This window comes from Triturus cristatus, chromosome 5_1, assembly GCF_964204655.1.
Source record: "Triturus cristatus chromosome 5_1, aTriCri1.1, whole genome shotgun sequence".
NCBI classification, from domain to species: domain Eukaryota; kingdom Metazoa; phylum Chordata; class Amphibia; order Caudata; family Salamandridae; genus Triturus; species Triturus cristatus.
Window position 1 is genome coordinate 359,149,939 of NC_140587.1, and position 21,767 is coordinate 359,171,705.

The window sequence follows — 21,767 nt, forward strand, 5'->3', positions numbered from 1 at the left end:
CAAAACCAACTAAACTCAGGGAAAATGCTGGATAATAAACCATAATAAATTATTATCCAAACTCCAAAACCAACCAAGCTCAGGGAAAGTGTTGGATAATAAACCCAAACAAATTACCATTCCAACCCCAAAACCAACTAAACTCAGGAAAAGTGCTGGCAAATAAACTCACCAAAATTACTATTCTAACTCCAAAACCAACTAAACCAAAGGAAACTGCTGTAAAATGAACCATAATAAATTACTATTCCAAAACCAACCAAACTCAAAGAAAGTGCTGGATAATAAACCTGAAAAATTACTATTCCTAACTCCAAAACAAAAAAACTAAAAGAAAATGCTACATATTGAAAAAATGACAAATATGTAAAAATATAAAATACTTAAATTATGAAAGTTTTGAAAACATACATCTTTTATCAAAATAAAAAATGCAACATTTTTTTAAACATTTGTCTCCAAAAACTTTAAAAATAAAATTGTTTTAAAAATAAATGATTAAAAATACAATTAAGTAAAAAATTTAAAATTCTCAATTATCCAAGTTTATTGAAACAAAAAATATGAAAGTGAACATTTATTTAATTATTTCTTAATTAAACATATGTTCATAAAATATTTTACACAATTTACATCAAATTATTGTGAGCCTAACAAAATTCAACATTTTTGATTTTTTTTTCTATATTAGTCATATCTTTTAATAATTTTTATATTAAAAGGTGTATTTATAACCAACATTCTTAAATTACTACCCACTCTCATCCCCTATAAATGCAACATCCGGCTCCTAAATATTTACCGAAAATTAAAAAAATGTAAAACATTTAAAATGAATATTTTTAAATTACTCCCTACACTTATCCCTTATAAGCTCAACATCCCGCTCCTAAAATTTTGCTAAAATGTAAAATTATTCAAAATTTTAAACAAATATTTTTACATTCCTCCCCACCCTTACCCTACAAACCCAACCTCCCACTCGTAAAATAAATTAAAATACCATAAAAACAAACATTTCCTGAAAAAAATAAAATAACTACTACCAAATTAATTAAAAAAACAATATTAAACAAAAAAATACAGTCGCTATAATTTACAACAATATATTTGCAATCGATATTTACAAATTCAATATTTCTACTTTACACAAAAATTGATATTTTAAACAATGAAAAACTTACTTCAATATTTTCCACCATCGATATTCTTTACTCAATATTCATGCAATTCGATATTTCGACTTTGATATTCTGTCTGCACCATATACTGAGAACCATAAGTTACAAATTATCTTTCAGAAAACTAAGAAAATGGTGTTTGCTCAAGAAGAAAATGAAAAGTTTGAGAATGGGTTGTATGGTGTTTAGGTGAAGATCCTCAATGAATACACAGGGTTTATGTTCTCTGGGAGTGTATAACGGTGGCCACATCTACTATTGTAATTTATGAAAGCCACCTCAGTAGGCATGGGACTATTATGATTGTTTACCTCCTTGGGAAAGTGGAATAACAAAGCCCTGCTTAAGTTATTGCTTTATATGTGTTTGAGTGTCAGGATATTTAGTCTGTGGTGACTATGAGCAAAGTCAATGGGAAGCTTTTGTAAGCGTACTAATCACTAAGAAAAGTCTGCCTATTGAGATAATATATATCAATGTTGGAAAGGTAGGATCAGCCTGTCAGGGATATGTCAAATATTAGGGATAAGGACTAATTTTCAGCAAGGCCCACAAGGACAATATAAACTAGCAAATATATTTTTGAGAAATGTGGAAACATCTATAATGTTTTGGGGAAGCACCGACTGTGGTGTTAAAATTGTGATTAAAAAGCTAACAAGGGAACAAAAGTACAGTGTGGGTGCATTATGGATATAAAGAAGAAGGTTTTCTGTTTTTCAAGCAGTAGTAGTTGGATATATACAATTTTAATATGTGCTGATTTAGATTCCATGACACAGAATATTTATGTACATTTTAAAATGGGTGTACTTCCAATTTCAAATGATGTAGTTTGTATTTTAATGTTACCAGTAAAAACATATAAGTGTAATCTGTGAAAGACATTATTAGATGTGCTGCTCTAACTGTATACAGGATACTTTCTTTACTATTTATCTTTCTTGAAGAACAAATACTTTCTAAAGCTGCATGTTTGCTGTACTTTCCAGATTTAGGGAGTGCTTGTTATAGGCTTCTAAATAACATTACTTTATATTTAAATGAACAATTGTGTAATTTGGCACTCTTTAAATTAAGTGTGTTGTTTAGCTTGTAAATTATATAAACAATTAAGGTGCCGATTCCGATCCTGTAAAACCTGGGTACAAATGGTCGTACGGAGCGTTTTCTCCGTCCGACTCGTACCCGGGGAAAAACACCTTACAAACTCACAAGTACGATTCGCACAGAAATACCATTTCCGCACGAGTCGTAAAAAACACCGACCGGCAAAAAAATACATACATATCTGATTCTGGGCGGCGCTTACGCGACGTCCGGACGGAGTCAGGCAGCGTTTTACGGACCAGCAAGTACGATTCGTGCCGACGTCACTCCGCAAGTAGCATTTTTTACGGGAGCCAAATACTGCTGGGAAATTGAGGACGACGCGAACAAGGAGCGACGGACAGCGATGGACCCCAACCTACACGTCATCCCGGCCCTCATAGCCTATGACCTCGTGTTCAGAAACCGACGCAGACGCCGCAGAAGGTCAGAACAACCCCCAGGGTCAAAGGGGGGGGGGTGCAAGGGGCAGGAAACATAACCCACACCCCACAAAATACTAATACATCCTGAACATTAATTACCTCCATGGTCTGGTCACTTCGGGGGGCGTGTCCACCAATCCCACGTCCCGCCACAATGGAAGTGGACGTGGATGCGTACCCATCACCACCACAATGGTGGTACAGGACGTACCCACGCCCCCCAAAGCGTGGGTACGGTCCGTACCACCATTGTAGTGGTGATGTAGGGGTACGCGTGTACGGCCCGTACCCATGCCCCCAGAGGGTGGGTACGGTCCGTACACGCTTACCCCTACATCACCACTACAATGGTGGTACGTACCATACCCACGCCCCCCAGAGCGTGGGTACGGGCCATACCATGCGTACCCCTACGTCACCACCACAATGGTGGTACGGCCCATACCCACGCTCCCCAGAGCGTGGGTACGAGCCGTACCACACGTACCCCTACATCACCGCCACAATGGTGGTACGGCCCGTACCCATGCTCTGGGGGGCGTGGGTACGGGCCGTACCACGCGTACTCCTATGTTACCACCACTATGGTGGTACGGCCTGTACCCACACCCCCAGAGCATGGGTACGGGCCGTACCACGCGTACCCCTACATCACCACTACAATGGTGGTACGGCCCGTACCCACACCCCCAGAGCATGGGTACGGGTCGTACCACGCGTACTCCTATGTCACCGCCACTATGGTGGTACATCCCGTACCCACGCCCCCAGAGCATGGGTACGGGCCATACCACACGTACCCCTACAGCCCCATTACATGATGGATACCAGGCGTACACACACCACGGATGTAGGTGTACGGCTTGGTGCAGCACATCAGCTGTAAATTGGGGGTGGTGTATGCCCAGGACAGCAGTGTACCACATCAAGGGCGCAAGTGGGTGGGTGGGTGGGTGCAGAGGAATACCAGCAGTGGACAGGGACATGTGAGGGGTGGGTGCATATCACTCCCAGCAGTGGACAGACATATGGGGGTGGGTGCAGAGGACTCCCAGCAGTGGACAGAGACATGGGGGTGGGTGCAGAGGACTCCGAGCAGTGGACAGAGACTTGGGGGTGGGTGCAGAGGACTCCCACCAATGGACAGAGACATGGGGGTGGGTGCAGAGGAATACCACCAGTGGACAGGGACATGTGAGGGGTGGGTGCCCATCACTCCCAGCATTGGACAGATACATAGAGGTGAGTGCAGAGGACTCCCAGCAGTGGACAGAGACATGGAGGTGGGTGCAGAGGACACCCAGCAGTGGACAGAGACATGGGGGTGGGTGCAGAGGAATACCACCAGTGGACAGGGACATGTGAGGGGTGGGTGCCCATCACTCCCAGCAGTGGACAGAGACATGGGGGTGGGTGCAGAGGACTCCCAGCAGTGGGCACAGACATGGGGGTGGGTGCAGAGGACTCCCAGCAGTGGACAGAGACATGGGGGTGGGTGCAGAGGACTCCCAGCAATGGACAGAGACATGGGGTGGGTGCAGAGGAATACCACCAGTGGACAGGGACATGTGAGGGGTGGGTGCCCATCACTCCCAGCAGTGGACAGAGACATGGGGGTGGGTGCAGAGGAATACCAGCAGTGGACACAGACATGGGGGTGGGTGCAGAGGACTCCCAGCAGTGGACAGACACATGGGGGTGGGTGCAGAGGACTCCCAGCAGTGTACAGAGACATGGGGTGGGTGCAGAGGACTCCCAGCAGTGGACAGAGACATGGGGGTGGGTGCAGAGGACTCCCAGCAGTGGACAGAGACATGGGGGTGGGTGCAGAGGAATACCACCAGTGGACACAGACATGGGGGTGGGCGCAGAGGAATACCACCAGTGGACACAGACATGGGGGGGTGTACATGATTATCAGATGACCACAACTCCATGGGAGAATGTATGTATCCCTAACTTTGGACAATGATGATAGTGCCATAACAACACATCACTGACAGCAGTGTCCCACTCCCAGGAGGATGGTTGTCTTTCCCCCACTGCATGACACACCACATGTGGGTGTGAGGACAAATAACACATGCATACCCACCCCTGGCAGATGCAGCACAATACACACACTGAGATCATGCCACAAGACTGTATAGTCATGTCACTGCCTAATAAACTAAGAGAGCCAAAGAGAACACACACTGTCACGCACATCCCAGGACTGATAGGAATGTTCAGGTGCTGGGCTAGCCACCAAGATGTTGTCTGTCATGGAAGGAATAGGGTGGAGTTCCCACAGATACAATGGCCACAATTGTGAGTCAGGTGTTCAAATACCCAGCAGAACAAGTACCATATGTGTACTAGGCTGGGATTACACACATGCATTGTGGAGAAAAGGGACAATTTCTCCTTGAAGGCATGGCAAAAAACTCTATACACAACACAAGTACAGTGAGTACCAAGGATGGCACAGACGATGCAGCCGGACACATTGCTGAGCAGGCATGGCCAGAGTTGAAGGGATCTATCACCAACAAAGGAAATGTAGACACAGGGCAACACAACAATTGTGCAACTCTCTGCAGGGGAGATGTCAGGTGCCACAGAGGAAGGAACACTCCTTGGGACAATGTCTCCAAACACAAAGAGCATACATGACAAAGAATCTTTGCAGAGACCTTGTGATGGCACGCAGATACCAGGTTCCATCCCATGAGCAGCAGACTACAACATTTCCCTGAAACATAACACATGCCCACAATCCCAACTCCTGTAGCATCAGCATCAACATCAATACCTGAAATGCAAGACTTTTCAAACGAAAAAGAAAATGCTTTATTCAGCATGAAAATAATAATGTGTAAACGAGACTATTCACAAAGGCCAATGGCCAGCCCATATCATCAGTCCTTGGGGGGGGACACATGGCCATGCGTCTCTAGCTTGCCTGCACATCACAAGACTGTGTCGTCGACTGGGGGGGCATCATGTGGGGAAGGACCAGGCACTGCAGGGACAGGAGGGGGAAGGGTAGGTGTGGTGGGTGCAGGGACGGACGACTCCACCACAGGCGCTGTGGCAGCGCCAAAGGTGGAGGCGAGCTCGGTGCTGCACACTTCTGCCAGTTCTTCAAGCGTCTCCCCTGCACCCGTAGAAACAACAGGCCCCAAGGACGGGGGGGTCGGAGGGATGGGTTGCAGTGCTACTGGGGGAGGTGGTGGACGGGCTGGGGGACTTAACTCCCCTACCCGTGGAGTGCCTTGACCGTTTGCATCTAGGTGAACTAGTGGGGCTGAGGCCCAGCCCAGCAAAGTAGGCCTCCTCCTCCGAATCTGGGGCAGGGGAGCCAAGGGGAGTGACATCGGAGGGACTGGGGAGTGAGTCATGTGGACGAGGACTGTGGCTGCATGCCTGCCTGTGTGCCCAAAGACCCAGTGGGTGTGCCTGCTACCCCCTAAGTGTGCGTGTCAGGAGGTGTGTGCTTGCCCTTACGTGGTGGTGTGCTGCTTCTGTCTGGTGGGGTGCGTGTGTGTGGATCTCTTGGTGTGCTTGGGACAGGCATGGGTGTGGGACTTGTGGATGGGGCAGGGGTAGGGGAGGGAGGCAGCGCTGCAGGTGACTCGCTACTGCCATCAGTGACGAGTCCAGGGACCTCAGCAACACCCGTTGGTCAGACATCTCTGATGACATGCCCTCCATGTACGACACCATCTGGGTCAGCAGTCTGGTGTGGCCATGGAGGACAGTCAGGATCGATGTCTGCCCAACTTGCAACTGCCACTGAATGTCCACAGACTCGGCGGTGAGGGCAGCAGGGGGGAGAGGGTCAGGGGGTGCGGTGCCTGGCACGAAGGAGACACGGTGTGGCCTAGCACGGACCGAAGGGACCCGAGCAAGTGGGAGGGTGGTGATGTGAATGGAGGGGGCGGCGAGAGATGTACTGCTGCTTTCAGCTGTGGAGCAGCCTCCGCCCCCTCTGGGAGCTCAGCCTCGGACCCGTCTGCGTCGTAGTCAGTGTTGGTACTGGGCAGGTCCTCCGCCTCACTCCCCTCGCTCTCCGTGCCACTAGATTCCACCGATTCCTCAGCAGTGGTGGAACCACTGCTCGATCCCTCCTCCACGTCCGTGCCGGTGTCTCCCTCGGTGTCCTCCAATGATGCTGTGGGCAAGGTGAAGAGACAGGAAAAAATCAGTCACCTGTATACATCTGACACATGAGTCCAAACAAAATAGGCAACAGTGCATATCAGGAAAGGCATCATGAGTAACATCTAGGATACTCCCCACATATGTAAGCCCTGCACTCCCCAGTTGGTTGACCCACCATGCCACTTGGAAACAATGAAAATTAGGACACAACAGCAAATAACTTAAAATCACAAGATCATGAGAAGCTAGTGTCTGGGATCAGTTGAGCACAGCAAGACTATGAAGGCATGCCACCTCTTGTTCACTGTGAAACAAACAGTATTGTTGCAACCAAGGCCAAATACCACATGCCAATGCAGAAGGTGTCCCCACACTCAGAGACCTGTGAGTACTTTTGACACCCCAAAGAAATACATTGTGACTCCTGGAGAATCACAACCCTTTACACAATGGACATGTCTAGCATGTGTGAATGTGGCACTCTGTGAACACAACACACGTGTGTCTGTATAGCAGAAGTCACACAAGGAGGTGCACACCAAACTACATGTACACAGTCATTGTCTGAGCTGCCAGACTCATTCAAATCAGCCACTGTTAGGCAGAAATGGCGTATCAGTAAGTACATATACATGGCACCACGGTGGTCTGGATGACTTGACACTCGTAAGTTGGTATCAGCAACAAACAAGGACTAACCCAAATGCTAGCACACTGTGGGAACATGTATATGTATGAACTCCAAACAAGTTTTGTTCAAACTGTGCCTTACTTTAAAATGTGCCAGCGTGTCCCTGGAAAGTGTAAAGGTGGTGTCTTGTGCACTTCCTTGGGAGACATCTGTAATGCAGGCACATCATTGTCCTTCACAACCAAACAACAAGGTCAAGCATATGAAACATTGAGACATGTTGACAGGTGTAGTGAGTGCCAATGGACATTTTCTCTGAGTAACAACTTGAATAATGTCATTTGTCACATGGCTATCCGTCACCTAATCACACAGTTGGCTACACATATGACCTACTGACTGTCATCTGGAGTGGCACACATGTCCACACCCAGGACAATGCATAAGCTAATGGGCCTGCAATTGTTTAGCAAAAAAGCCTAGCTGTACTATGGGTTACCCCTCATGGCAAGCAAGAATGTACCCACAGATGTCAGCACACAAAGTCACAACTGTGTAGCATCTGAACCACACATAGGTGCCAAAAATGTACAAGCAGGAGACATGATTGTCAAAAACTGACACAGGCAATGAAGCACCAACATTAAGCACTGGCCAACATCACGGGGGCACTGCACGATGACTTTCTGTACTGCGAATCATCACACACAAGTCAGAACTGGCAATGAAACATCAGGGTTGAACATGTACGCCCCTCCCGCACACACCCACCCATACCTAAGTCAATGTGACTGATACCGATCAAGAAGCGAAACCTCTTATTCAGGGTTACAATAACTGTGCTTGAAAACTAGCTTCATTAACACAACATCACCTTGTAGGGCTGCCAAAACATATTGGTCACAAACAAACATCAACAGATTGTTGTGAATAGCCACACAGGCACTGCCCAGTGTGAGTATGCACAAGCAAACTGGTGCATCCCTGTCCAGTGGGCAAATGTATCACACATGTGAAAACTACTACCTAGGCCAGGGAACAATGCAACAGAGGCAGAGCCATGATGAACCCACAGTGAATGTGCACAGTGTTGGATGACACACATGTGTAGGAGGGCAGGCTGTGTCAGGGGACTGTAGTGTGCACACTGCTCCTTGGTCCTGGAATGAGCTGACTGTTACAGGAGCAACCGTCCCAGCACTATGCATATATCCCACTCATGCACATCATGTCTGAGGCCACAACATTGGTAATGCATGCAGCAAGTCTGTTCATTTGAACCCTCACACTCCTATGTTGGGACTCAGCATCAGTGACAACAATTATGCACCCCCAAATGACTGAACAGGACAGGGCACAGGCAGACCACCCCCACACATGATGCTGAAAGCAGTGTCCACCTTGGCAGCCTAGATGACCATGTGCAATAGTGATAACACACAGACCAGGTAACACATGTCAAGGGGAGGAAGGGAGGAAGAACAGCACAGGTTGACTTTGGGGTACAGGATATGCACTACACATATATAGCCTGGCAGTGTATCCAGGCGACTGAGCAGCTCCAAAAGCTGGTGACACACAACAAACACACATGTACCTACCCCCTTCCTGCTGCTGTAACTCCTGTATCCACCTATCCAGGTCAGGGAAGACCACCGCCAGGAAACGCCGCATCTGGTGGGTCAGGCGCCGGCGCCCGCCATGCTTGCGAGGAGGTGAGTCCTTCAGCATGACCCGGGCGAACCTCCGGGTCCAGCACCGGATGTCCTGCCATCTCTTCCTCACTTGTGGCATGTGCCGACTGCGACGCTCCGCCGATTGCATGGCCTTGACGGCATCCTTCCAGATCTTTCCCTTGTGGTAGGGGGATACCTGTGTAGATGACAAAGTGGGACAACATCACTACACCTGCACCATGTCACAGAGACACACATTTGAACATCTTAGATTTGTTGAACAGGGCATAGTATGCTGGCAAGTAATAGCACCTTAGTCGTAGGGACTTTTTCCACTGGGGACACACCAATACACTACATGGCATAGTAAGTACACAGGTGGCATGAGGGGTGCAAAACAATCCCTGATCATGGCACACACTGTGCATCCCAAGCAACACAAGGCTGATGGACAGCACCGCAAAGCAGTCACATGCCCCAGGCCACTGACGAAACCTCAGCAGAGTACACAGACACACACAGGCACACATCAATCACCTGCCATTAGCAACAGCGGATGCAAACCTCACTCTGCACATGTGCCACTTGCCAGGGGGGGCCACAGGTGTGGGGCTAGCTCAGCAAGTCAGACACACAGCACGGCCTACTTCACACATCAGATGGATTGAGCAGTTGCCTCCTCCATGCAGCTGTGGTGCAACACTCCACATAGACACTCACCCACGTGACAAGAAACATTCACACACATCAATGTCCAGGGGGCGTACACATCATTGTCCCACCACTCTTACCACAGCTCCACTCAACTCTCACACACATCTGTGGGTGCAGTCACCTGTCACACCAGGGTGACCACTGAATCACCGCAGGACAATAGAACAAGAATGCCCAAGAGGATTAGGCTGACGGAATGTGCCATGCACTATGCAGTGAATGTCACAGTAAGCACAATGCAAGTGAGGAGTGCACATATGAACTACATCAAGCCCTGCATGAGAGACATAAGCCATCCCCCCCCCGGGACCCACTCCACCCAACATTGCATGTCTGTCACACCTGGCCACAATGCCAGAAGTGACAGACACAATAAAGGTGCACAGGCAAAGGTAGTGGAGTCAGCACTCACCTGTTCCCCTGGTCGACCATACAGCATGGGGTACCGTGGGAGGATCACATCCAGCAGGGCCTTGTTCTCCTCCTGGGTGAAAGGCTGGGCCCTCTCCAAAGTCCTTGACATGGTGCCAGAGGGAGACAATACAGCAGCAGTGGTATCGACTGACATGTTGTGCAGGCAAGTGCCCTCTCATGGGTTCTGCCTGCCTTGCTGGCCTATTTCATTTACAGGAGTACAGAGTGATTGGTCAGACTCATTTGGATCCTACGTTTCCTCCAATCCCTTTAAACATACACTAGTGACAGCCTTTGCATCTTTCGATTTTGCAGTATCATATCAAGTCAACAATCACTTTGCAACAATGTATAATGTGGCCAACTGCTTTTTCCAGATCACATGATGTAAAATTTTGAACTTGAAACTCGGTATCCATGACAACCAGCATGCATTTAGGCCCTAATATTTGTCCCTCATGTGTCGCCATTGTAATTCTTAAATCCCCACACAGGTACGGTGCGTTTCACACGTACCCCTAGGGCACCATCACTACAGTGATACGGGCTGTACTCACGCGTGTACGGGCCGTACACGCGTGAGTACGTGCCTATCACTATAGTTGGGGGTACCGTAGGTCCGAGTGATACGGCACGTACTCACGCATGTACGGGCCGTACACACGTGAGTACGTGCCTATCAATATAGTTGGGGGTACCGTAGGGCCTAGTGATACGGCACGTACTCACGCGTGTATGGGCCGTACACGCGTGAGTACGTGCCTATCACTATAGTTGGGGGTACCGTAGGTCCAAGTGATACGGCACATACTCACGCGTGTACGGGCTGTACACGCGTGAGTATGTGCCTATCACAATAGTTGGGGGTACCGTAGGTCCGAGTGATACGGCACGTACTCACGCGTGTACGGGCCGTACACGCGTGAGTACGTGCCTATCACTATAGTTGGGGGTACCGTAGGGCCTAGTGAGACGGCACTTACTCACGCGTGTACGGGCCGTACACGCGTGAGTATGTGCCTATCACTATAGTCGTGTTACTGTAGGTCCGAGTGATACGGCATGTACTCACGCATGTACGGGCCTTACATGCGTGAGTACGTGCCTATCACAATAGTCGGGGGTACCGTAGGGCCTAGAGATACGGCACGTACTCACGCGTGTACGGGCTGTAAACGCGTGTGTACGTGCCTATCACTATAGTTGGGGGTACCGTAGGTCCGAGTGATACGGCACGTACTCATGCATGTACGGGCTGTACACGTGTGAGTACGTGCCTATCACTATAGTTTGGGGTACTGTAGGGCCTAGTGATACGGCACGTACTCACACGTGTACGGGCCGTACACGCGTGAGTACGTGCCGTATCACTCGGACCTACAGTAACACTACTATAGTGATAGGCACCTACTCACGCGTGTACAGCAGGTTCTCACGCGTGAGTACGGGCCCTACACACGCCCTTAGAGCGTGTGTACTGCGTTTCACAGCTTACACTGGTGATAGGAGGCGCACACGAACGGAATGGAGGTGTCAGACTCGCACAAGGCTGTACATCAAGTCATTGTCAGTGCAGTCCTTCATGTGCAGGGCCTAGGTGTGTCAGGCAGTGATGTGGCACATGTCTCCTCATGTTGTGGCACAATAGATGTGTGATGAGCTGTTTACACATGTCATGTGTGATGGGGCACTACGTGGCACACTTCCCCTTCACACTTTGCACATGTGTGCATGTACGACACACGTGTCAAGCACTGCATCACTGGTATGGCACAGTCAGCAACACCCGCAACTGTCCCCTGATGCCAGGTACACGGATAATTACACCTGACATGTGGCTCCCAGCGTGGCACGATGTGACTATGTCATGTGTGTGTCATGTGTTCCCATGAGCTTTCCATTGGTGTTCTGTCAACTCCATCTGCTGTTGCAGCATCCAACATGTCTCTGTGTGTATATGTGCATGACACACATATACGCACACCATGCCACATGTGGACTCACACGTTACATGTGTCATGATGGTTAGAAGATGACTTCCTGACATGAGGCAATATCTGCATTCTCTCAATGTCTGTGTCATCAGTTTTTGACATGGACCCCTTCATGGAAATGTGTGTTCTCTGTCCTTTTCCAGATGACATGTGACCTGTGCGTCTAGACTCCCGCCAGCTGTCTGTATGTGGATGTGTGTCACTCATGTAATGTGTCTGGCTTGTCACTTACACTAGCCCACAGCTATTTTAATGGCATGTCACGTCAACATTGCCATGCAACTATTGTGGCTGGCTCTTCGTAGGAGTATCTCCTGGCTGGCCCACGTGTCCTGGATGTATTGCACAGCACAGACTCTGTACTAAGCAGATGTGTATTAGCTGTTGAACATGTGCTCCCCTCAGTGACATTGGTGTGGTAATGTACTCACTCTTCGTTATCCCTTCCAAATCTCTGCAGGGCACCGCCTCTCCCCAGACGAATGCCAGACCTGGATGCCATGCGTGAACATGACTGCATACGCAGATACTGCTTCTCGCAAGAGTTGATAGAGGACTTGACCCGCCGGCTTGCACCACACCTCCAACCACAACACAGGTATCCTACAGCTCTGACCCCCAAGATGAAGGTGATGGCAGCCCTACATTTTTTGCCACCGGCACGTTTCAATTGACCATAGCTGATGTCGGTGGCATGTCCCAGACAATGTTCAGCCGTGTCCTGCATGATGTTATAGAAGCCTGATACCATGCCACTTGATGCCTGAGGCTTGAGCCGGGCAGATGCTTTTACTTGATTCTTAAATATTCTTGTGTGATATTACTCCCTCTGTGTCCTACCCCCCCTGCACAGCGCGCGGATTTATCGCAGCGCGTGTCTCCACCAATTGAGGGTGGAGGCATAGATTCGTTTAATATTTTAAAAATTACCTCCTGCACCCCCCCGAATTCCGCGCTGCACGGACAGTACCTCAGCCTCCCCCCAGAGCAACCGGCCAGTTCAGGGCGGTCTTGCCGGGACACGGAAGGAATACGGCGGCGGCCATTTTGGGTAGGGCTAGATAGTATAAAAATAGTAGAAGGACTCCGTTCTCGAGATACCATGCCACTTGATGCCTGAGGCTTGAGCCGGGCAGATGCTTTTACTTGATTCTTAAATATTCTTGTGTGATATTACTCCCTCTGTGTCCTACCCCCCCTGCACAGCGCGCGGATTTATCGCAGCGCGTGTCTCCACCAATTGAGGGTGGAGGCATAGATTCGTTTAATATTTTAAAAATTACCTCCTGCACCCCCCCGAATTCCGCGCTGCACGGACAGCACCTCAGCCTCCCCCCAGAGCAACCGGCCAGTTCAGGGCGGTCTTGCCGGGACACGGAAGGAATACGGCGGCGGCCATTTTGGGTAGGGCTAGATAGTATATAAATAGACGGCTATGACTCCGCGCAGCGGACGCGCTCAGCGGGCACGCCGCATTCACGCCGGAGTCAAGCCAGAGTCCAGCCCGTCTGCACCCGTCCGCGCACAGGCCGGGCACAGGGCCAGGGACCCTGTGAAAAATGTCATACCCAGGTGCTATGATAGACAAGATCTGCTTGCCTTACAAACAAAGCCCTGCTGTGGCTCAAATAAACTCGATCCCTCATACTGGGCAGGCCCAGTGAGCTGCCAGGCCTGTCGCCACACTTTTCTGTGGTCCCAAGTTTCGGCCTTCTCAACACCCCAGGATAGCTTTAAAGCAGCCCTAATAAATGCCAGATCTGTACCGAAGCATGCCCAGCATATCCAGGACTTATTGATAGATGACAATTTAGATTGTCTCTTCATTACGGAGACATGGCTTAAACCCTGGTGCACCCCTGATGTGGTTCACACCCTGCCTCCTGGATATGAAATACAAAGAGTAGATAGAGAGAATGAACAATGCGGGGGAGGAGTGGCCATTATATATAGGGACTCCCTCAGCTGCTCGACGATACCACTGCAAGAGCTAACAGATGCAGAAGGGATGGGTTTCATAATTAAAATTAATGATAACTTCTCCTTCTCGGGGGCTTTGATCTATCGCCCACCAGGACCCTGTGCTGGCTTCCTGGGTAACATCGGAGAGGTGCTCAGCCCATTGATACTTAGATATTCTAATTTCACTCTGATGGGTGACATAAACATCCACCTAGAGTCCACAACCGATGCACCTGCTGCCTCCTATCGGGAAACCATGGAGGTTTTGGGCCTCACTATTCGAGACACCCTAGCCACCCATGAGGCAGGGCATACAATAGACTGCATTGCCACTAACCTAGACACTTTGACAACTAACCCCCTTAGACCCCAAATTTGGACTGACCATATGCTGATTCCTTTTATGCTTCCCCTTATGTCCTACCGAGAAAACGATCATAAAAAGCAACACAGCAAGGTCACAAGGGATGAATGGAAAACGATACTGTCCCACCCAGAACTTATAACTATAGCCAGAAACTGTAAACCCCAGCTGGTAGTACCTGTAAATCCCATCAGTTTCAGAACATGGATGAATGATCTGAAAGGTACAGTTGGGCAGGGAAAAAACAGAACGAGGCAGGGTAGAAAGAAAACATCTGCACCCTGGTTCGATCGAGATCTCAAAGATAAACAAGGGGAGCTTAGAAGAGCTGAACGAAGCTGGCGGAAATACTACTCTAGCCTAGAACGTAGCAAATACAAAAGGATAAAAAATGCCTATCATGCGCTAATTAAACAGGCTAAAAAAAGGTACTTCTCGTTGGCAATAGAAACAGCCAGCAGCAAACAAAAGGAAATATTTAAAATTGTAAACGGCTTTAATAAGCCTAAATGTTTAGCGCAGGATATCCCGCCCTCGCAGGCACTCTGTGACAAGATCGCAGATTTCTTTGAGGGAAAAGTACAGGGGCTGACGAAGGACTTCGATGTCCCTATATTAGAGCCAAGAACAGAGGATGATATAGTGAGACAAGGAGCCACGCAGTTGACAACTTTCCTTCCAGTTAGCCTGGAGGATACCAAAAGAGGAATTCTGGCAACAAAATCCGGATCCCCCTTCGATCCATGCCCAGTTAGACTTTTACACCTCATTGTGGACATTGCCAATCCAATAATAAATGCCATTGTCAACACCTCACTGTCCACAGCCAAAGTCCCCCCAGAGTGGAAACTGGCAGCGGTGAAACCACTGCAAAAAAAAACAACTCCCTGACCCCACCACATTGTCGAACCTACGACCCATCTCACTACTTCCGGCTCTGTGCAAAGTCACAGAGTCAATTGTAAATAAACAACTTACTCGTTTCTTGGAAGATAGTGATGTATGGCACCCCAACCAGGCAGGTTTCAGGGCCCAACATTCCACCGAATCGGCCCTCCTGTTCACTACAGAAACTATCCGCTCAGCCCTAGACCAAGGCAAGAAGGCCGTCCTGATTTTATTAGACCTATCGGCGGCCTTCGACACGGTCTCACATGCCATCCTATTAGACCGGTTAATAACATCTGGTGTCACAGGGACAATGCTTGAGTGGATAAGAAACTTTTTAAGTGACAGGAGGCAAGTGGTGACCCTGGGGGAATTCTGCTCCAGTGAAAAAGCGCTGTTGACGGGAGTTCCGCAGGGTTCGAGCCTGAGCCCGACCCTGTTTATTGTTTATACTGCACCCCTGATAAAACATATATCGTCATTTGGCATAGACGCTATAGCCTATGCCGATGACACACAACTTATCCTGGTAATGGATAAGGATAACCAAGCCTGGGAGGATAAGCTCAAAGGTTGCCTAACGGCCACCTTTGAATGGATGCGCCTAAATCACCTGAAATGCAACACAGGTAAAACAGAGATCATGCCTATAGGCCCAAAAAATGAGTTCACCCCACGATTATGGTGGCCAGAAAAAGCTGAAATACCACCTCATACAACCAACTCGGCCCGTAATCTGGGGGTGGCAGGCATGTGCTTTGGGGTAATAAAGGGACTGAGAAAGTTCTTTGATCTTTTGCCCCTTGAAGCAAGGAAAACAGTTACGGTTGCACTTGTAACATCGCGCATCGATTACTGCAACAGCCTCTATGCTGGTACAAATAAAGTTGTCACACACAAACTTCAGATGGTGCAACATGCAGCAGCGAGGCTGGTTCTAAAATGGCCGAAAAGATCATCTGCAACCAAAGCCCTCAAGGCATTACATTGGCTGCCCATTACAAAAAGGGTTTTGTTTAAAGTACTGTTAATTACTTTTAGAGCTGTTCACAACCTAGGCCCGTCCTATCTGAGGAAAAAATTCAGCAGATACTGTCCAACCAGACTCAAAACTCGAGGGGGCAAATCCCTGGCGGTACTGGGAGCAAAAGCATGGAATACTCTTCCCCCCCAGTTGAGATTACTGGATAAAGAAATAGACTTCCGTAAACATCTAAAAACCTGGATCTTTAATCTCCAAGATATAACTGCCAGAAGCCTAGTGTAATTCGGGTTCTCAGTCAAGTAAGCATAGGGACTACCTAACATCTGGTGGTCCTTTCTGGGCGCCTAGATGCTCCTTGGAGCGATTGCCGCGCGATACAAATTGGCACTTACATTACATTACATTACATGTTGGTGCACCTGGATGAATTCATCCATTTTTCCACTCGTGAGCAGTTGACAGGTGTCAAGGGTGAGTTCTATGCCCTGGGAGGGATGCCTCATGTAATTGGGGCCATTGATGGGACACATGTGGCTTTGGTACCACCACAGGCACAGGAGGTAGCCTATAGAAACAGAAAACATTACCACTCCAATAATGCCCTTGTGGTGTGTCTTGCTAACATGCTGATTTCCCATGTCTGTGCACGTTTTCCAGGGTCCGCACATGATGCATACATCATGAGGCGTAGCAGGGCGCCAGAAATGATGCTGTAGCTGCACGCGGAACGAGCATGTCTTGTTGGTGGGTATACTCTGTTAGTCCTGTGTTCAGCGCTATCTTTGTATCTTACGGCATCTCCTGACCCACTTCTTCACATGATGTTTCCATGTAGGGGACTCTGGCTATCCCAACATGCCATGGCTGATGACGCCTCTCCGCAACCCTAGAACAGCCGCAGAACACCGGTACAACGACACCCATGGGCAGACGAGGCGCGTGATTGAGAGGACGTTTGGACTCCTGAAGAGCAGATTCGATTGCCTCCACAAGACCGGCGGCGCCCTCCCATATGCCCCGGTAAAGGTCTGCAAAATCTTCATTGTGTGCTGCATGCTGCACAACATGGCAGTGGAGAAGGCCGTGCCACTCATCCTTGATCCGGATGAGCAGGATCATCCACCCGTGGAGGATGAAGGGCTCGGGCACGGGGCAAGTGAGGATGAGGATGAGGACATCCGGAGTCAGCTTATCCGCAACTTCTTCTCATGATGGTGAGTCCCTGTGTCTGAGTGTGCACGCGTTGAGCCTTGTGTGGCATGTGCTGCAATGTGTGTGTCGAGCTGACTGTGTGCTAAGTGACTTGGAGGTGTGTTCTGATGTATCATTCAAGTGATGATGTAATTCCACACATATTAGCGGGGACACTAAATTTATTAAGGGCATGGTGACAACACCGTTCCTGTAGAGTACATGTACATGTCTGAGGATTACTAGCTCTTCGCTGACTTGTTGTGTGTCTGTCCTCACCAGGTTCTTGCGGCTGTCGTCTGCTCATGTCATCATTGCCCTCCTGCTATTCCTCATGAGTATTGCAACGTGTGCTGGATCAGAGCTACATGCACAGACATGGTGAAATGTCATTTGGGGTAAGGAGTGCAGCAAGGCATTTTGTGGGTGGTACGTGTTTGTGATATGTGGGGACTTCTCCTGTGCATGTTGTGTTACCATGCATACATGTCGACTCACCATGGGTCACATGACGTGTTGCATGGCCCCCATGAATTGATAGTCACCCTTCCTGACAGACATCTGTAATGGTTTATGGATTCTGACGAAGGCATCAATGTGTGTATAACGTCCCTCAGGAACATACGGGATGCTAATGGTGGACATAGTGTGGGACATCCCCATATGAGGCTCAATGGGGAATTGTAGACTCTCCGTGTACAGCAAGGGGTGTTAGGCTCAACCCCTTCACTTCTGTGCCAGCTCAGTAGGATTTACACATCTGTGTGTTGAAGGGGGTGTCCAGTGTAGGTCACACATGGTCAGCCAAATGACCTGTGAGTCTGTTCCAATTGATGCATTTCCCTTAGTGTGAGGCTGAGTAATAAAGGTGTTCGTCACACTCCAAGGTGCCTCATCTCTGTCAATGCAGGTCTCTTGCCACTTTGCATGCGGCATATCTGGCATAGTTGTGGAAGATTATGCATAGGAGTCCATGTGTAGTTTAGCAACATGCATGCAGTTGCTCATGGATTAGGCTCCCTATTGGGCATGAAGTACATGGTCGTGTATGTTTTTTGGCATGTTGGTCCACACAATGGGCCATCAACAGCTGCTGAGGGTTTGTCTAATGTGCGCAGGTCGGCCTTCAGTTTCCTGATCCGGTGTCATGCTTCTTTGGTGATTGCGCATGCATTGTCTCTGGGTGTGCCATGTGACACTGGACACTCCTTACTTTACACACGCGCCTGTTGCAGTTGTCCTTCTGACTTCCTAGTCTATGTGTGCAAATTCTGTCATTTCGCAAGGAGATGCCGCCTGCTGCTGTGGCCCCTGCAGCAAGGGCCCACAGAGTATCCAGATTTGGCAACATACACGCCTCCAAGATGCTCCTCACTTCCTCCCTCCACCCATTCATTTGGCTGTCCTCAGCTTGTCTATGCCACTGTTGCCGCCACGCGGTGCCAAAGGCTGGACCATCAGCACATGCAAGGTGCACATTGCACCACCATCCTGTCCTTGCATAACCCACATCACACTACAGTCTGATGTATCAGCCACACTCCGAGCTATGTCCATCCGCACATCTAACGCCTGCTGTCAGACATACCCTGGGCACACACACGACACCTTTGCATGCTGAGTGTGCAACTCCAACTGCCTACACTGCGCTGCCCCGCCTTCCAGGCCCTGTCACACCAACCAGGTCACGTCCCTAATACTCCCCACAGGCTCTGTAGCCCAGCAAGGGCATGGGAGTGGGACTCAAGGCTTCAGCATGTAGTATGGTGTCATCGTCTGGGACATGGCACAGGTCTCAGCATGTCAATCTACAGAGTGTCCAGGACCCCCCTCTCCACCATCACATGCGCACAGCACCTCATCATCAGCTCGTATGCCATTGACAGCCAGGTTCTCCTCACCCTCAACAAAGACACAGACATTGGCAGTTCCATCATTCAAGTATGCATGAGATCCATTGATGAATGGCTGAACACGAGCCACCTGAGGCTGGACTTGTACAGGACTGCGGTGATCATCTGAGGATTGTCCCCTTCCAGCTGGGTAAAGTGCCTGTGTCCCACCCGCAAGAGCCCTGCACAAGCACCCAGTGGCCACACACACACGGTGATGTGCATCATGTTTGGCTCGCTCACATATGCCATGCTAGTCCACACCATCTGTACCTCATGCTGCAACGCCCTCTGCATTATGCACATGATCCACAGATAGATCCACTCCAAGAAAGGACAGACCATCCCCCAGGTCCATGACAACATCCGTGTCAAATACTGCCCTGCCCTCTACGGAGCAAGTACATCCAAACTCCCAGGAAACTGGTCCACTTCCAGGGTGCATCTGCACACCTCAGATTCAACACCCTGCGCCCCGGCCACCTCACCGTCCACCATAGTTAGCTGCAATGGATCACTGTCTGCTGCAGGATGACCTCCACACTCCCCACCCACACACAGGAGGCAGTCCACAACGCCAACCCCAACCAACCTTGTACGTCTGTCATCCTAGATCCCATTGGGCCATCCCCGTGCATCCAACCTTGCCCTGGCCACCGTTCTTCACATCCACCGTACTCCAGCATACAGGACATTGTTCTCCCATCTGGCCACACATACCTGGGACTCCCTCCCCGGGAACCTCCACATGAGCCATAACCTCTACGCCTTGATGATAATCTCCCAAATAGGTCTCTCCGCACAGTTTAGCAAGCACCCCCTCAGCAGCCAGAGGCCATCACAGGTGAGTGTTGTGCTCCATGCCTACATTGAATGATACCTTGTGACCCATGTGTGTCCTGTACCAGACTCTGATCCCAGGGTATGTATGGCTGGAGATAGTTCAACACTCAGGCATAGTTTGACATTTCCACACACATATGTCGTTGAATAATGCAAAATGACAGGAACGTCTCATGTCCAAAGTGATATATTTATTTGCGGTGGGGTAAGTGGTTTGGTAGATGCAATTAGGTGCTCTACTGGGGGAATAGAATCCAAAGTTCACAGGGGGAGATGGTATCCTTGGCATTGGAAGTCATCAGAGTCCAGGGCACAGTGTTGGTCATCATTGGTCAGACTGTGACCAGCAAGTCCATGTGGCAGAGAATGTCATTGGATGAGGTGCTGCTGTTGCGCCAGAGGGCCAGGTGCCAGGCCAGGTGACCTGGGAGATGTGGATGGTCCGCTGACTCTCACTGTCTTTTCCGTGGATGACCCACCTTCCTCCGTGGACCCTCAGATGCAGGCCTTGATGATGCTGGGGACGCTCTGTCAGACGAATCCTCCTCCTCCTCCTCCCTCCCTATGTCTGGTGCTGGTCTATGCCTGGTGGCACAGGGAGGGTTTGCCAGGCTTTGGGCAATCTGACGGAGTGATTGGCTCACGTCCCTGTACACCGCCAGGAGCTCAGCCAGTCTTGCCTCCATCCGTCCTTGGTGTTGTTGATGACTGGCATGATGCTCGACCTGCAGGTTCCTAATCTCATCGAGGGTCCCCTGCATCTCTGGGAGTCTGGACACGACCTGGTTGATGCCTCTGGTGTCACGCCGGTATGAGTCCAGGATGTTGCGTATGTGTGACATACCAGTGTCCTGAGCAGGCTGGTCAGGTTCGCGCCTCCGCCTGCCTCCACTCCCACCACCCCTGCCCACTTGAGCCTGGCCTGCCCTTGTGGGCACATCGGGTCTATGGGACCCATCAGGGATGGCATTTGCAGGGTTGCCTGCCTCCTCCTGGGTGCCTGGAGAACCTTGTCCCTCCTGGTCTGACTGGCTCTGTTGTTCAGTGCGAGCAGGGCTCCTGGGTGTGTCCTGAGATGTGGCAGGAATGGGGGTGGTGGTTGGCACAGATGTACCTGACGCAGGTGCTGCAGGGGCTTGGGCACCAGAGGGTCCAGGTTGGTCGGGGTCATCCACGGAGTCGTGAGAGTCATTGCTGCCGGTGGGATCATCTTCACGCGGAGCCTGGGACTGTGATTCTTCCCCCCCAGTGTTGCGGGAGATCATCAATGTTGCCCTGTGTGTGAGAGAGAGACAATGTTAATGGTGTTTCATGCGACATCTATGTTTCATACATATTCAAGTTGACACAG